This window comes from Quercus suber, unplaced genomic scaffold (genome assembly GCF_002906115.3).
Source record: "Quercus suber isolate HL8 unplaced genomic scaffold, Cork oak 2.0 scaffold_158, whole genome shotgun sequence".
NCBI lineage: Eukaryota > Viridiplantae > Streptophyta > Magnoliopsida > Fagales > Fagaceae > Quercus > Quercus suber.
In genome coordinates, this window is record NW_027069619.1 from 766,768 (window position 1) to 784,634 (window position 17,867).

The 17,867-nt window shown below is 33.5% G+C and overlaps 1 long non-coding RNA gene across 1 annotated transcript; it reads right to left on the reverse strand.

The window, feature by feature from the left end:
• Positions 1–10,041: 10,041 nt before the first annotated feature.
• On the reverse strand, positions 10,042–11,314 carry LOC136069248 (uncharacterized). Its single transcript, XR_010630477.1, has 2 exons — positions 11,149–11,314; positions 10,042–10,938 (listed from the first exon to the last, which is right to left on the reverse strand). It is a non-coding gene; the product is annotated as an uncharacterized LOC136069248 (long non-coding RNA).
• Positions 11,315–17,867: the final 6,553 nt, after the last annotated feature.

The window sequence follows — 17,867 nt, forward strand, 5'->3', positions numbered from 1 at the left end:
AATATAGAGCAAATATAATTTTTTTTAATTATATATAATTTTTTTTTTCAGGTCAGGGTGTTCTTGGGAACACCTTGAGCTGTACGTGGTGTTGCCGCTGATCACATAGACGGGTCGTCACATAGATAGGATCGTCACACAGATGGGTTATAACACAGACAAGGTAATCACCAATATCATGGCACAATGGCAAAACCACATCAAAAGCTCACAGGTTAATGTATTTGAAACACACAGTTCACTTCCAAGTAGTTTCATAAAATATTTCAATAACCAAATATCCACAATATTCTCAAAGTCCTTAAAATAATACTATGAAAATATATACTATAATCTGTGAGCACTAACAATATAATTCCAAAGCCATAAAATCTAACATAAGGTAATTTATCACAAAGATAACATACTACCACATAGACCGGTCAGGGGATCCACCCATTCACAATTTGCATGATATTGTCCTCTTTGGTACGCAGTCTCTTGGCCTCATGAGCAGCAGCCTCACCCATACCCTCAAGATTTTGTCTCCTCCTTATGGGCAGCAGGGAGAATGCGTCAAGTAAGACCTCTTTTGCATGTGGTCTTTTGGCCCCGTGGGCAGTAGCGTTACCCACACACAATCAAGGATCCTCTTCCCCTTATGGGTAGTAGGGAAGAACACGTCATCCAAAGTGAAAAGACACTGACCTAGATTTGATTCTGTTGTCACAAAGATTACAGAAACCAAATCGAGTGATCACCGGGAAATCACACATGGCATAAAGTTAAAACAACATAAAGCTCAAAGGTTAAATTTCCTTTCAAATACATAGTTTATATCCAGGTAGTTTCAGAAAAACCTTAAACAACCAAAACTTCCATAAAGTTTGTAAGGTTTTGAAATTCATTCTTTGTCAACAAAATCTTCTATCAACTCCCAAATAATAAAAGACAAAATAAGCACCTTTAAATTTTCCATTATACCATAAAATCCATAAATTCATTATCAAAGATTAAATCAAAGATGCTCATATTTTCCAAGTCATCAATTCATGCATTTCCCCATATGCATTACAAAATATGATGCACTTTTATATATAATCATATATAGTAGGGTCACAACACAATACCATTTAAGAAAACATAGTTCCACAAATTATTTTTCAAAATGTGTTTGAACCGAAAAAAAAGTTTATAAAACATGGTTATTTTCCAAAAATTCCATTAAAAAACTACTTAACTCGGAAAGCCAACCGATTTTACCTCAATCAGGCATAACAAAATCAGCCAATCCAGTCACTAGGTCCATCACCAAGAATCTCGAAACCTAGAAACATAAGGATCAAACATATTAATAACAAAGCCTATCGCAAAGTTTACCATCACATTTATCTCAAAAATTGAAAAGGATCCCCTAAATCAAATCAAAGGCACTAAAGCCTAGCTTGCCCAAACTAAGACAACCACCCACTCCTAAATAGCAGGAATGAAACAAGCATACAAACTCATAGTGCCACAACACAAAACCAAAGCATTTTAATTCTCTATTGCAAGCAATGTGCACATATAAATATAACATAAAACACATCAATTCAAAATAGGGGTAGCATATCTCATGAGTTTCCCTTTTGAGCACTAAATAATTAAACCAAACCATTATTAAAATTAACTAAGTAAAACACATGTTGAAGAAAACACATGAATTCTGTAAAGTTGTGATTTACAACTATGTTTTATGTTGGCTTTATTTCATGACGAAAAGTGTTGTAATTGCTTTAATTTTGTTCCTTGTATTTTGTGGGATTTTATTGTATCGAGTTTAGTATCAAGTTGGTGAAAACTCAAGCTTAAATGAAGAATCAATGGATCTTGCGAGTGTCTTGCTGGAAGCTAACTCGCAAAAGAGCCATGTGAGAAGCACATGATTGGAAACTGAAGAGTCGTGCCAGGCTGTCATTTTCTCGAGTGTCTCGCGGGTAAGGCCTTCCCGCGAGATAGTCACGAAACATTCTGCTTGGAGGATTTTAATGTGTGACTTTCTTACCCTTCACTTATACTATATATACCCTCATTACCCACAAATATATGAGAGGTCAATTCAGAGAGAAAAACCCAAGATAGGTTTTCTACAACACACACACCCATCTTTTTGAGAGAGAGCTACTCATCCTTAATGAGAAATTATTGTAGCCTCTTCTCCATCCCTCTCCCATTGTCATACCTTGAGAGGAGATTTGTACCCAAACACAACCCACACCTATTCAGAGTGTACAGAGTGTTTTGGAGCTTGGGAAGTTTTGGAGATTTGCTAAAAGAAGTTTGTGTGGCTTGGTGGATGCAATCGGGCATATTGCGGGATCCAGAAAGCTAGACAAGACATAGTTTCGAGAAGCCTTGTTGGAGTAGGAGCTTGGAGGGTTTAGGTACATCGGGTAGATTAGGCTTGGAAGGTCTCTTGCTAACCCATGTATCCTAACTAATTTCTAGTGGATCGATTACCGCTTAGAGGGCGGCGGAGAAGTTTTTCGCTGAGTTCTTCGATTTCCTCTTCGATAATACATCAGCGTATTATCTTGTGTTTGCATTCTCTCTTCTCTTAATCTTAAGCTTTACTTTTATTGTTGGTTGTTCATGTTTATGCACTAGAGTAGTATCGGTTGTTTGCACTTCATTTACTCTTGTTTCTACACTAAGATAAGTTAGAGTAAAATCAATCTAGCCGTACCTTTAATTTGGGGGTCTAAACAGCTCTTGTGTTTTCAACACATTTTCGAGCTTTCAAATTCACAAGCCAATCCATGAACTCCATATAACCCTCCAATCATTTCGTACATGGTGTATCACCCTTTCACATATGGTCATAAGAATCTTGATTTATAATCAACTAAATAGCAAAGTCCATATGTGGCATCCGACAATCAAAAGGTTACTAAAGTGCAAAACGTGTATCAAGGAAAATGAGAACAATCATTAAACATTCAATCAAAAAGATTGTGATATAAATATATTAAGAACTACCAAGGTAACTTAGCATAGCAAAAAAGAAATGAATTAATAGCAAGAATTAATCTTAGGAGTAGGAGTAGAACTATGAAGAGGTTTCTTACCAAAATCTTTAACCTAAAAGCTTCCACCACAAAAAGAATAATGAAGGGCCACGGGTTTATGTGAGTAATGAAAGATGAAAGACCCCTTATTTTCATTGTGTGAAGCTAAGTGTCTAATTTGGTAATGAAGTGAAGTGTGAAAATCAAAGAGAGAGAGGAGATGGTTTGGCCTACCAGCAAAAAAGCGAGAGAGAAGAGGGGCTGGGAGGGTGAGAAGGAGATAGCATGTGGATATAAGGGGTGGGGGTTTTGGACCACTCAATACAAATATCTTAGGAATGGATTTACAAAACTACCCTCACTTAAAATTACATTGCCAAAACCCTTTTCATTTATTTTAATTTTATTTTATAAAGGTTGTGGTGTTAGACTAAATCTCTAGTAGCTGCAATGACCTTAAACATAATGTCTAAGAATTCAACATTCTCTAAACCCTTCTCTTGAAATTTTGCAGCCTTAGGTACCTCCTACAAGGCTACAAGTTTGAATACTTTTGTTAATAACTCACATTAGCATAGTTTATCTACTAATACAACATATGTACAATGGATTATATGAAACATACCATTAGCTTCCTCTCCCACCACTCATTAGTTGCAGCTATTCTCCCTTTGGCTATGTATCATCTCAATCTAGTTTCACTTCCCTTCAACTTATTTTAAAGTATCCAATCTTTCTTCAGTGCATCCCACTTATGCTTATACTTCACCCTAAGATATTCTTTTCCGGTTTTCTTTTCAAGAGTTGTTATAATATTCTCCCAACCCTTTTCAAAAGTATTGAGTTACTTTGATCTAAGAAAAAAATTGAATTTATAGCACTAACTTTTAAACAATAACATTTTTTTCAACTTATTCTATTTTTTTCGAGGAAATAAAGCCCATTGCCACCAACTCTCAAAGCAAACCCAAAACTAAATTTAATTTACTAAACCAAGAACTAAAATCCAAACCCAGTAGTATTAACTAAACAAAGTTTATGTTGAAATAACTTGTTAAACCAACATGTAGAAACCAAATCTATAGGAAAGATTCAAGGAAAAGAATGAAGAATAAGTTTACCTGAGATTTGGAGGCAGACCTAGTAACAAAGAACAACAAAAATTGAAGTAGAGGAGCAGAGCACTAAATGATATGTGGGAAATTGGTGAAGAAGGATTGTTGAGAAAGAACATAGAGCCTGAATATATACTAGTATTTGGGGGGCAAAATAGATTTTTGGATGAAAAAAAGTGCATTCGATAATCAATATTGAATCATGTGAATTGAAAAAGCTCTGAAATTTTTCCTTTTAAAACCGTTGATTTGGTGTGATTTGTAAACGCAATTTGGTTAAAATTGCTCTACCAAACGTTTACCTTTTTTGTGTTCAGATCCTTAACGCGTGTTTTCTTCTGAAATAATGCCTATCCAAACGGGTTCCAAGTAAAACTTGAACCCATCTCATATACATATAAAAGTGTGAGAGAGAGAGAAAGAAGTAAAGATTAAGAATGCCCAAAAAAAAAAATCACTAATTTTTTTTTTGAGACAAAAAAATCACTAATTTAAGCAACACAAGTTACACAATAGATAAAATAAATAAATAAATAAATAAAAGTGAAATAATAGACTTTCATATTTGAACACATATTATTCTTGTTTTCTTAGAAAAAAATATAAAGAAATAGCACCTTGACAACTTGATATTGCTTTTAGAACATGTGTTTTGTGAAGTGCACTTGAGAAACTATAAAATATTGTAATTGTAAATTTGTCATATTTCAAATGGAATGAGTTACAAATTTGTTATGATGATGCATATGATCCATGATAAGTGTTACACGAGTTTTAGTAGAGGGGTTGATCATGAATCTTTGTAGTTTACAGAGATAAGTGCAAAATGGGGTATAGTTTAGAGTAGAAAAGTGTAATTTTTCATTATTGCTTTTTAAGTGTGCGTTTAGAATTAGATTATAAGCTAAACTTTTTTTCCCCTCTAAGTTGACATTAGTTTATAATTCATGCATATGCATGGGTGCAATAAAGAATAAAAGTAATCAAATACACACATATAAAAGGGTGTTTGCAATGTGACTTGGCCAAAATCATCACCACACAGCACCACATCTCAATTTTGCGATTACATGTGTGATGTGGTGCGGTGCACAAGGTGCGGTTTGATTGGTTTTGGGCTGGTATATTTTTCAAGATGTCATTGTTAATTACTAGTTTACAATTAATAACAATGAAAATATGGCTGTAAGTTTCAAAAAAAGTAACACAAATATATACAAGACCAACAACAACAACAACAACAAAAAAAATAAATACTGATAGATTAACAATAAACTAAAAATACCACAAATATATACAAATCAAAAAATAATCAATGAAAATAAACCATACACAATTATACTTGTTAAAAAAAATGTAACATGTAACACAAAAATACTTAACAAGCAACAACCATAAGGTCCATGACGGTGTTCCCCATATACACTACTAGTTATGCCGACTAAGAGAGAGAGGGTATCAAGAGAGAAGAGTGAGAGTATGAGATGGAAAAGTGAATGAGGTTTTGAACTTTTGATTTTGTATTTAGTCAAAACAAAGCCGTTTTAAAAGTCAAATTGGAATGCACTAATACTGAGTTGACCACTTACTTTACATAATATTAAATTATTAATATATATTTAATATAAAGAATAAATGTGTGTGCGCGCACATGTGTGGTGTAGTGCGGTTCACTACCACTTGCGGTAGGATGTGATTACTCCATTTTACGGACGCTTTTGGTCGATTTGGGTGTGATTGTGTGGTTTGGTGAACACTCCTATATATATATATATATATACAACATCCATAGTACTATATATGTAGAATTATAATAAATTCGAATGAAATCATTTTATATTTTTAATTAAAGTTTAGATGCCTAAGTTTGAGTGTAAATATAATTAGAAGGTCACATGGCATTAAATTAGGGCGCATTTAAAGTTTGAAAACAATTGATATGAAATTATAGTATTGATACAAACATCGGATACAATTGAAAGGACACTTGACAAAAAGTTCAAATTCAATTAACAAATTGGATTCTTTAGAGCTTTCAATTTAATATATTATGTTGGTTTTTAGGCCCTTGTAAGAACAATAATTATATGTTTTAAGGTCAAGTTGTTAATTAGATTATTATGGATTGTTTTTTATTAATGCAACAATTATCAATATCAAACACAACAGAAAATAAATAGAACACACATAACGATGACTAAGGGAGAGCCAATGGAATATAAATTCTAAAGTGAAAATGACTTGACCTAATCAATCTTGAGGTAAACAAATCTACTGTCAAATAGAAGTTTACAAACTAGATAACCATATTCTTCGTAAACGTAGCTAAACCTATCAAACTCAGCTCTTCGATCCACGGACTTCTTTAATATATAGTTGTTCCAACAAGAACCTCTAGTACATTACTTCAAGACTCCACTTGAAGGTTTAGATCTAGTACATGAGATGACTAGTATGCAGCAACTTCAATAACCACCGGTTCATATTGTGTGTAGAATGATCTTTGGTAGCAACTTTTGTGAGCAAGAGGCATAGAATCTTTAGATCTATAACAAAGTAGTTCCAAAATTCTCTTGGATGTGAGTGAGGGTTTGTATAAATACCTTTGCTTGCTTTGAAGAAACCCTAATAATTAATTGGCTAATGGGTTGAATTTTACATTTCAATAATCCTGATATTCAATCTATCAAGATGTAGCTTGATCTGTCAAAATTAGGGCTTCTTGATTGGTTGAGTAGCACAATTTTGCACAATGACTTCTAGCACCTAGGCAACAAACTTAAAAACACTTGGGTTTGTTTATATACCTTTGGCTTGATCACACAAAACCCTAATCACTTAGTGAACTTCTGGGTTGAATTTTATATTTCAATAATCTTGAGATTTGAATTGTTGAGATGCAGCTCGATTTGTTGAAATGGGGGTTTCTTGATCGGTTGAACAACATAGTTTTGCATAGTGACTTCTAGCACTTGGGTAGCGAACTTAACAGCACTTTGAAATTTAAAAGCACTAAACTAAGGCAGTAATGTTCATGGTTTGCCAATCTAAAATCTCAAAACCTAACATATTCTATAGGTTAAAGTGCAAAACACACCCGTAAAATTTGAGGGTCTTTTGATTTTATCTTCTAAAGTTTCAAATTTTGATATACTCTCCTAATAACTTTAGCAAGTTGTTATGTAATACACACATCACACATACACGTGCATCGAGTACAAATTAATGAGAATTGTGACAATCGCATTACGTGATGCATTTTCAACAGTGTTTCTTAATTCTAGCAAGGCTTTTCTTTTTTCTACTCTTATTCTTCATTATCTAAGACAATACTTGCTCATACGAGGGTGTTAGTAATTACATCTACGAGACACTTTAAATTTTCTTTTTCTTTCTTCGACAGAACACTTTAAATTTTCTAACCTCTCATTATATGGTTAAATTGGCACTCTCTGAACATTCGTACCAGTTATTTTAAAAAGACAGAAAGAAAGAAGGAAAATATGGATATGTATATGCCTGCTAGGGAGAACTATATATCACTTCTAAAGCCTTTTTTTTTTTTTTTTTTTAAATAAAAAATACAGAGAATTTCTTCAAGGCAAGGCCACTAATTATATATATATATATATAATATTATAATAAATTCGAATGAAATTTTTTATATTTTTAATTAAAGTTTAGATGCCTAAGTTTGAGTGTAAATATAATTAGAAGGTCACTTGCATTAAATTAGGGTGCATTTAAAGTTCGAAAACAATTGATATCAAATTATAATAAAATTATAAGGGCACTTGATACAAAATTTGGATACAATTGAAAGGACACTTGACAAAAAGTTCAAATTCAATTAACAAATTGGATTCTTTATTGAGCTTTCAATTTAATATATTATGTTGGTTTTTAGACCCTTGTAAGAACAATAATTATAGTTTTTAAGGTCAAGTTGTTAATTAGATTAATTATGGATTGTCTTTGATTAATGCAACAATTATCAATATCAAACACAACAGAAAATAAATAGAACACACATATACGATGACTAAGGGAGAGCCAATGGAATAAAGTAATAACCTAGAGAGACTTGACCTAATCAATCCTAAGGTAAACAAATCTACTATTAAATTGAAGTTTACAAACTAGATAACCATATTCTTTGTAAACGTAGCTAAACCTATCAAACTCAGCTCTTCGATCCACGGACTTCTTTAATATATAGTTGTTCCAACACGAACCTCTGGTACATGACTTCAAGACTCCACTTGAAGGTTTAGATCTAGTACATGAGATGACTAGTATGCAACAACTTCAATAACCATTGGTTCATATTGTGTGTAGAATGATCTTTGGTAGTGACTTTTGTGAGCAAGAGGAATAGAATCTTTAGATCTATAACAAAGTAGTTCCAAAATTCTCTTGGATGTGAGTTAGGGTTTTATAAATACCTTTTGCTTGATTTGAAGAAACCCTAATAATTTATTGGCTAATGGGTTGAATTTTACATTTCAATAATCCTGATATTCAATCTATCAAGATACAACTTGATCTGTTAAAATTAGGGCTTCTTGATCGGTTGAGTAGCACAGTTTTGCACAATGACTTCTAGCACCTAAAAACACTTGGGTTTGTTTATATACCTTTGGCTTAATCACACAAAACTCTAATCACTTAGTGAACTTCTGGGTTGAATTTTATATTTCAATGATCTTGAGATTTGATTTGTTGAGATGCAGCTTGATTTGTTGAAATCGGGGCTTCTTGATCGGTTGAACAACATAGTTTTGCATAGTGACTTCTAGCACCTGGGTAGCGAACTTAACAACACTTTGAAATTTTAAAAGAACTAAACTAAGGCAGTTATGTTCATGGTTTGCCAATCTAAAATCTCAAAACCTAACATCTTCTATAGGTTAAAGTGAAAAACACACCCTTAAAGTTTGAGGGTCTTTTCATTTTATCCTCTAAAGTTTCAAATTTTGATATGCTCCCCTAATAACTTTAGGAAGTTGTTATGTAATACACACATCACACATACACGTGCATTGTGTACAAATTAATGAGAATTGTGACAGTCGCATTACGTGATGCATTTTCAACAGTGTTTCTTAATTCTAGCAAGGGTTTTCTCTTTTCTGCTCTTATTCTTTATTATCTAAGACAATACTTGCTCATACAAGGGTGTCAGCAATTACATCTACAAGACACTTTAAATTTTCTTTTTCTTTTTTTGACAGAACACTTTAAATTTTCTAAACTCTCAATATATGGTTAAATTCGCACTCTCTGACCATTCGTACCAGTTATTTTAAAAAGACAGAAAGAAAGAAAGAAAGAAAATATGGATATGTGTATGCTTGCCAGGGAGAACTACATATCACTTCTAAAGCCTTTTAAAATAAAAAATAAAAAATACAGGGAACTTCTTCAAGGCAAGGCCACTGCATGTGTACCCATCCCGTCCACAAGAACCGTGCGTATGTTAATTCCAAGACTTAAACCAAACCTCATGGGATTTCCCAAGAGTCCAACCTATTGAGATAATTTCACTTCTGAAGCTAAAAGAATGAATTTTGATAAAAGAGGTATTTAAAATTTGTTCACTAGGTAGTTCCTTTTTTTTCTCATATAACTTGAGAATCGTATTTAAAGCTCCAAAATTCAATATTGATACATTTTTCTTTAATACTATTATTATCTTAGGAATTCTCTTCCAATGGCTTGGTATTGACTTCAAAGAACACTATATATTGACAACGACATGCAACCCTAATTATTGATTCCTAAACTTTATTTTCTTTTTTTCCACTGGGTGTGAACTTCAAACAACCTTCAATGCCAAAGTTTATTTGTTTTTTCCTATAACCCCACACTGCTCAAAAAGATGGGACAAGACGACCTCCTTTGATAATCACATTGCCCTTGAATTTCAACTTCTATAGCACTGCGTTATACAACAATAAGTGCTAAGTATTGAGATCCAAAGATCTTTTCTGAAATGCTAGATTGTTCATCTCTTTCAAGTGCATAGAGAAGACAATTTCTAAAATGTACAATACATATTAACTTTCATCTCATGTACATCTATTTATCTCTTACTGCCTCCTTTTTTACCCCTCTTATTTTTCTTGGATTGTTACCCTTCACCTTATTCCCACTAATGTGATCTCCATTACTGATGGACAGATCTGTTTGGAAATAGAACTCTTTTATTGCGGAATTAGACCTGCTATTAACGTCAGCTTATCTGTCAGTCACGTTGGGTCTGCCGCTCAATTGAAAGCTATGAAACAAGTCTGCGGTAGTTCAAACTGGAATTGGCACAATATCGAGAAGTTGCCGCCTTTGCTCAATTTGGGTCAGACCTTGATGCTGCGACTCAGGCATTACTCAATAGAGGTGCAAGGCTTACAGAAGTACGAAACAACCAAAATATGCACCACTTCCAATTGAAAAACAAATTCTAGTCATTTTCTTCGCAACCATTTTCTTGCTCCCCATACGATTGCAACGGTGGAGACAAACAAAGCCAATAAAGCACCTGTATTGCTGAAAGCGCAGGTGTTTTACTGTTAGAGACCGATGCAACATCATCACTGCTATTTTCCTTAGCTTTGCTATCATTGTCCTTTACATCACACTGCTGCTCATTTGATATGCTGCCAGAAGTCTCAACCACAAGGTTTGAGCCCAGTTGCAAGAATTGCTTACTTAAGATAGGTTCCAGATTTGGCCTTCTTGACAGTAATCTCTTGCAAAGTTCTTGAATTGTTAACATATTGTTTCCAAGTTCTGGTTCACTGAGAACATGATGCAAAAGAGAGAGGGAAGAAAAAGGTCAGTAAAAAAAGGGAAGGTTTTGATATTCCATCGCGACCACGTACACAAGTTATAAAACAAAGTAAAAATTGGTCCATATAATCCATCAATAATGTGTTAGTTTGAGCAAGGACCCCTTTTGGACAAAGCAAAAGAAGGCTAGGCATATCATAGTCAATGTACATACTGACCTCACATCCAGTGCAGCAGAAAGTTGCTTCACTTCATCAACCATGCTGTCTACTTCCTCCAATAGGTTTTCATCAACATTGTTGATAGCATTCTGAAGGCATTCGTGCATAACAGTACTAACAAGGTGAATACTTTTCTCCACATTCACCTGCTATGTACATAGGAACAGAATAAAAATTTAGTAGTGATGCTTCATTTGTGTATGATTTTCACTGTAGCGATGGTTTCACTGTCTCTGGAAACGAGACTTTTAACATGTCCTCCCCGCACTGTTTCTTCAGCCTGCTTCCATTTATGTTGTTCAAGTCCCCCTGATCTGCCACCAAAGCAAAGTTTGAAGGTGCAGACTTACAATTACGACTGTCTTGTCCATAAATGCCTGAAGAAAGCACTTCATTGCCAAAGTCAGTTGCTTCCACTTCAAATGTCTCAGTTTGACCTTGCGATGGTTTCACTGTCTCTGGAAACAAGACTTTTAACATTAACTCCTTGCACTGTTTTACCGTCATGTCCACAAAAATGGCATCTGGACATAGAAAGCTTGAACATTTTCCTCCCAAACTCACAATTACAAGAGGATTGTGAATCCTTTTAAATGCTTCAGCTAGCACATTCACATTTATATGTTTCCGTCTTCTCCAAAGGACATCATAAAACTCCCGTGGAAGTTGCTCAGTAATATAGCTCCTACCAAGCAATGCAAAAAGAAATTCCAAAAATTCCCCAGAATTCAGATGAACTAAACATATTATAGAAACCAATCTCAATACCAACAGTGGATAGTAGTCCTTCACATTTATATTAGACCTTCTAATCCAATCCATTGTATTATTCTTATCATAAAGAAGCTGCTGAACAACATTGACAATAAACTCAAAGATAACATGGGATGGTCTCATTTGAGCCACTAAAGTGGAATTTGGGTTGGTATCTGCATCTTGATAGACAAACCATTCAGCAAAAGAAGACTTTGAAGTGATGAAGTATCCCTGGAAATAAGATGCCAAGATTAGGAGGCGCTCAATAAGATACAAGAAACAACCAGGTGAAATATAGTCGACTTCTCTCCAATTTGCATTGTAAGTATCCATCAAAGCTTCTTGTAGCTTCAGTAGAACGCACAATTCTCTTGGAGATTCATAGTTATTGTCAGATAAAGTACCTTGAGGATGTTCTGGTCCCATATTCCCACGGAGAACCTGAATGAATTTCTTCCATGGTGGATTTCCATCAGTCCCATCAAACCTTTTCAAAATCTCCTTATATAAACCATTGTTTATCTTACCCAATCCAAGAGTCATCACTACAACTCTTCCAATTTGCCCGTATGTCAACTTACCCTTCAAGCTGATGTTTTCAATTATGACCTGTTCTAGTAAATTCCTTGAAAACTCAGATTCTCTCAGAGAAAACATGTTCTCTGCCAATGATTTCCGCCAATCTAGGGGAAATATGTAGCCAAAAAAAGACTTGGTAGAAAGTTCAACAAATCTCTGCAATGTCTTATTGTTGCAGTAACTATGGTTTCGATATTCAGATTCCAAAAGAAACTTTGCAACCTCATAGATATACGTAAGAGATATGCTTTGGCAGAATAGGGAGAGTGAATTCTTCAATGAGAAATTGTAAAGGGCTTCAAGATCGTCCAAAACCTTCATACCAGCATGAAGTAATTCTGAACACCAGTAACTTTGAGCAGTTGCAACAAAATGTCTCACATCAATATAAACCAAATTTCCATTTCGATGAATGAATCTACCGTCCTCTCTGACCCAACCTGCATCAGAGTTGAGCAATACATAGATTGCATTATGATTATGAAACTGCCTCCGCACCCCCAAGTAATTCAAACAGAAATCTCCATAACTTCTGTATTCATTAACATCTTGAGTGTCAAGACATCTGAGATACTTGAAAATGCTCAGAATCTTATCTTTCCAAAAATTCCAAAAGTAAAACAGTGTTTCTACAGAAATCTGATTTCTAGAGATCACCTGTTCCGAATGCTTTGTCAGATCAAAAGCAAAATAATCATGCCACACATACTTTGCAGAGTTTGACTGAAGATGAGCATCTAGAATTTTTCGAGCAGAAATTATTTCACCTCCAACACTATTATGTCTCTGAGAAGCATTCAAATATTCTTTTGTCATGGACAAGTCACTCTGTTCATTTGATAAAATGTCAGCCTCTGTACAAATAAAAGAATAAAAGTTTGAGTCATTCTTAGCAAATGACTTGGCTTTCGCCAAAAGCTCCTGCTTCTGTGTAAACTGCTTTAGTGGCCAGCCCTTGCTTCCAGGTGTCCAAAGTGAATTGTATAGCACATAGAAAAGCAACAGCATGGACGCTTCTTTGACATTCCCTGCCTTCCCTAGAAGATCAGCTTCATGTAGAATCTCCCCTCTCAACTTTGCAATGCTGGCAGCCTCTAAGAAGTTTCCTGATTCTTCTTCCAACAACAGAAGCTCACCAAGGCAATCCAAAGATTTCAAAAATGTGCGCATCAAATCTATGGATTGAAAAGCTTTGACAAACTGCATCATGGATCTGCTATCTTTAAGCTCATGATGATGACGAGCAGCACTCTCTAGAAACTCGTATTCAATCTTGTCTATTTCTTTTCCTCTTCTAGCCTCACCAAAATCCTTAGTTGCATTATTTTTCCAATACTGAATGTACTTGAAACCCATGTTGAATAATTTTCCTTTGGCGCAAACTTCCAAACATTCTAAGAAAAAGTTGCCTTTAGCATACACCTCAGCTGCCAGTTCATAGCATCCTGCTAGACAAAAGCATTCCCCAGCTCTTTGAAGTTCAGACTCCCCACACTTTTCTAAATAAAGCCTTCCTGCAATAATAAGAAGTTAAAATTAACGGTTAATATATGGGACATACTTTGTACCTAATAAATTTTCAGGGATGACATTGCAACTATTTACATTTGTGGTACAAAAATGAAATTTGGATCAAATTTTAAGAACAAACTAGTTGCTAACCTGTGCGACGTACTGGATAGTTAACGATGGTTAAATACTTTCACTATTCAATATTTATAATACTGAAACAAAGATATATATATATATATATATATTTGAAAAAAATAACCAAGTGGTGCCTTTTTTATAGGATGAAATAAAGACACACTACTTATGTTTCTACCATGTTTAAACTTTTATAAAACATTAGCTGCGAACCTGCACATTGCGCGTGATAATTATTTTTATGATAGTTTTATTAAAAAAAATACATTTTAAACTAATCTAATAATGAGTAATGCATTTCATAATTATATTTTTATTTATTATAGGAACAATCATAAATGTAATATAGAAACAATCCAAAACACCAAAAAAACATAAACTAAAAAAAATTAATAAAACTTAACAATGATTAATTGAACCAATATTATGATAAAATTTTGTTTTTGATAATCTATTAAGGTTATTTTCTTTGTAGAAATTATAATTTCGACCACCCAAAACATATTATCAAATAAACAATTATTAGCAAAATCTAAGAATTAAATTTCTATACAGGCATTGTTATAAAATAATAATAATTAAAATAAAATTGCAAAAGTTAAAATTTGTCATCTATTCCATTATTTTCGTTTGACTAACCTTTGCTTTTTTTTAAATGAATGGCATTATAGAGTACTTCTAATACAACTATTAAGAGTACTTTGTCCACCACAAAGGATTAGAAAATAAACAAAAATTAGTAAAATCTCATAGTTTAACATCTAAATTGAGCACTATAAAAAAATCATGTTATGTAATAGAATAAATACCAAATTATCCAAATTATGCTATGTAATAGAATAATATTATATTTAATTCTTTAGAATGCAATAGAATAACATTTAACAATAAAAGAGAATAGAAAATAAAAACAACAACAACAACAACAATTTAAAAAAGAAAACTAAATTGCACTAACCCAAAATAGAGTTTTAAAGAATATAAAAATTTATCAACCTAAAGTAGAGATGCAAGAAAAATAAAAAAATACACCAAAAAATTTAAAGAGAGAGAGAGAGAGAGAGAGAGAAAATTATGACCTGTTCAAGTAAATTCCTTGAAAACTTAGATTCTCTCAGAGAAAACATGTTCTCTGCCAATGATTTCCGCCAATCTAGGGGAAATATATAGCCAAAAAAAGACTTGGTAGAAAGTTCAACAAATCTCTGCAATGTCTTATTGTTGCAGTAACTATGGTTTCGATATTCAGATTCCAAAAGAAACTTTGCAACCTCATAGATATAAGAAAGAGATCTGCTTTGGCAGAACAGGGAGAGGGAATTCTTCAATGAGAAATTGTAAAGGGCTTCAAGATTGTTCAAAACCTTCATACCAACACAAAGTAATTCTGAACACCAGTAACTTTGAGCAGTTGCAACAAAATGTCTCACATCAATATAAACCAAATTTCCATTTCAATGAATGAATCTACTCTCCTCTCGGACCCAATCCGCATCAGAGTTGAGCAATACATAGATTGCGTTAAGATTATGAAATTGCCTCCGCACCCCCAAGTAATTCAAACAGAAATCTCCATAACTTCTATATTCATTAGCATCTTGAGTGTCAAGACATTTGAGATACTTGAAAATGCTCAGAATCTTATCTTTCCAAAAATTCCAAAAGTAAAACAGTGTTTCTACTGAAATCTGATTTCTAGAGATCACCTCTTCCGAATGCTTTGTCAGATCAAAAACAAAATAATCCTGCCACACATACTTTGCAGAGTTTGACTGAAGATGAGCATCTAGAATTTTTCGAGCAGAAATGATTTCACCTCCAACACTATTATGTCTCTGAGAAGCATTCAAATGCATTTTTGTTATGGACAAGTTGCTCTGCTCATTTGATAAAATGTCAGCCTCTGTACAAACAAAAGAATAAAAGTTTGAGTCATTCTTAGCAAATGACTTGGCTTTTGCCAAAAGCTCCTGCTTCAGTTTAAACTGCTTTAGTGGCCAGCCCTTGCTTCCAGGTGTCCAAAGTGAATTGTACAGCACATAGAAAAGCAATAGCATGGACGCTTCTTTGACATTCCCTGCCTTCCCTAGAAGATCAGCTTCATGTAGAATATCCCCTCTCAGCTTTGCAATGTTGGCGGCCTCTAAGAAGTTTCCTGATTCTTCTTCCAACAATAGAAGCTCACTCTCTAGAAACTCATGTTCAATCCAAAGATATCAAAAATCTGCGCATCAAATCTATGGATTGAAAAGCTTTGACAAACTGCATCATGGATCTGCTATCTTTAAGCTTATGATGATGACGAGCAGCACTCTCTAGAAACTCATGTTCAATCTTGTCTATTTTTTTTCCTCTTCTAGCCTTACCAAAATCCTTAGTTGCATTATTTTTCCAATACTGAATGTACTTGAAACCCATGCTGAATAATTTTCCTTTCGCGCAAACTTTCAAACATTCTGAGAAAAAGTCGCCTTTAGCATACACCTCAGCTGCCAGTTCATAGCATCCTGCTAGACAAAAGCATTCCCCAGCTCTTTGAAGTTCAGACTCCCCACACTTTTCTAAATAAAGCCTTCCTGCAATAATAAGAAGTTAAAATTTACGGTTAATATATGGGACATACTTTGTACCTAATACATTTTCAGGGATGACATTGCAACTATTTACATTTGTGGTACAAAAATGAAATTTGGATCAAATTTTAAGAACAAACTAGTTGCTAACCCGTGCGACGCACCAGATGGTTAAGGATGGTTAAATATTTTCACTATTCAATATTTATAATACTGAAACAAATATATATATATATATATTAAAATAACCATATGGTGTCTCTTTTATAGGATGAAATAAAGACACACTACTTATGTTTCTACAACAATTAAACTTTTATAAAACATGGAACAACAAATACAATAACTTGATGACAAAAGAAAATTTTCTAAGTTCTACAAACAAAGTTTCTCTCCAACGGTTGAAAATTTTGGGGGTGAATTTTGAAAATCTAATTATTGAATTTCATGTTCCTTATGTTCTTAACACACATATTAAATTTCGTTCAAATTAGATATTATTTACTATTCAATCAATAAACTTATTTTTTATACACAATTTTAGATTATAAAAACTTAAAATTTTAACATTTTTTTGATAATATAGCAATTGATCTTTGATCTTATTGAAAATTTACAAATGTGAAGGATATAATAAGAACATTCAATCCAACGGTTATATTTTCAAAATTTACACTCAATATAAAGATATATGAGGAGTTTGAAGGGATTCCAAAGTCCAAATTAGTTTCGAGAGAAATTTTGTTTGAGTTCCACTGAGGTTCTCTTAGGGGAAAAAAAAGAAAATTGAGTGATACAAAAATAACATTCTATGGCACAAAGTACTCATCCAACAAAACTAAGATGTCAAAAATGAGAATTAAAAAATCAAGATATTTTGGTGGCGTCCATTACCTCCAGCTTTCTTTTAGCATTTACTCCATCTATAAAAACTCTAGAATCAAAAATGGTGTCTAGAAGTTTGGTTCTTAATAAAATATTACAAAAGCACATGGGCAATAGAAGTAAAAATATGAAAAAAGATACACAAATACAGAATATTAAAAGATACCTTGAGGCCCGAGGATGAAGAGATTGTAAAAACAAAAGAGCAGAAATGGTAGAGAGAGGGTAAATCGAATAGAGGGTTTTGGTGTGGTGTTGTATATATATAGTAGTAGG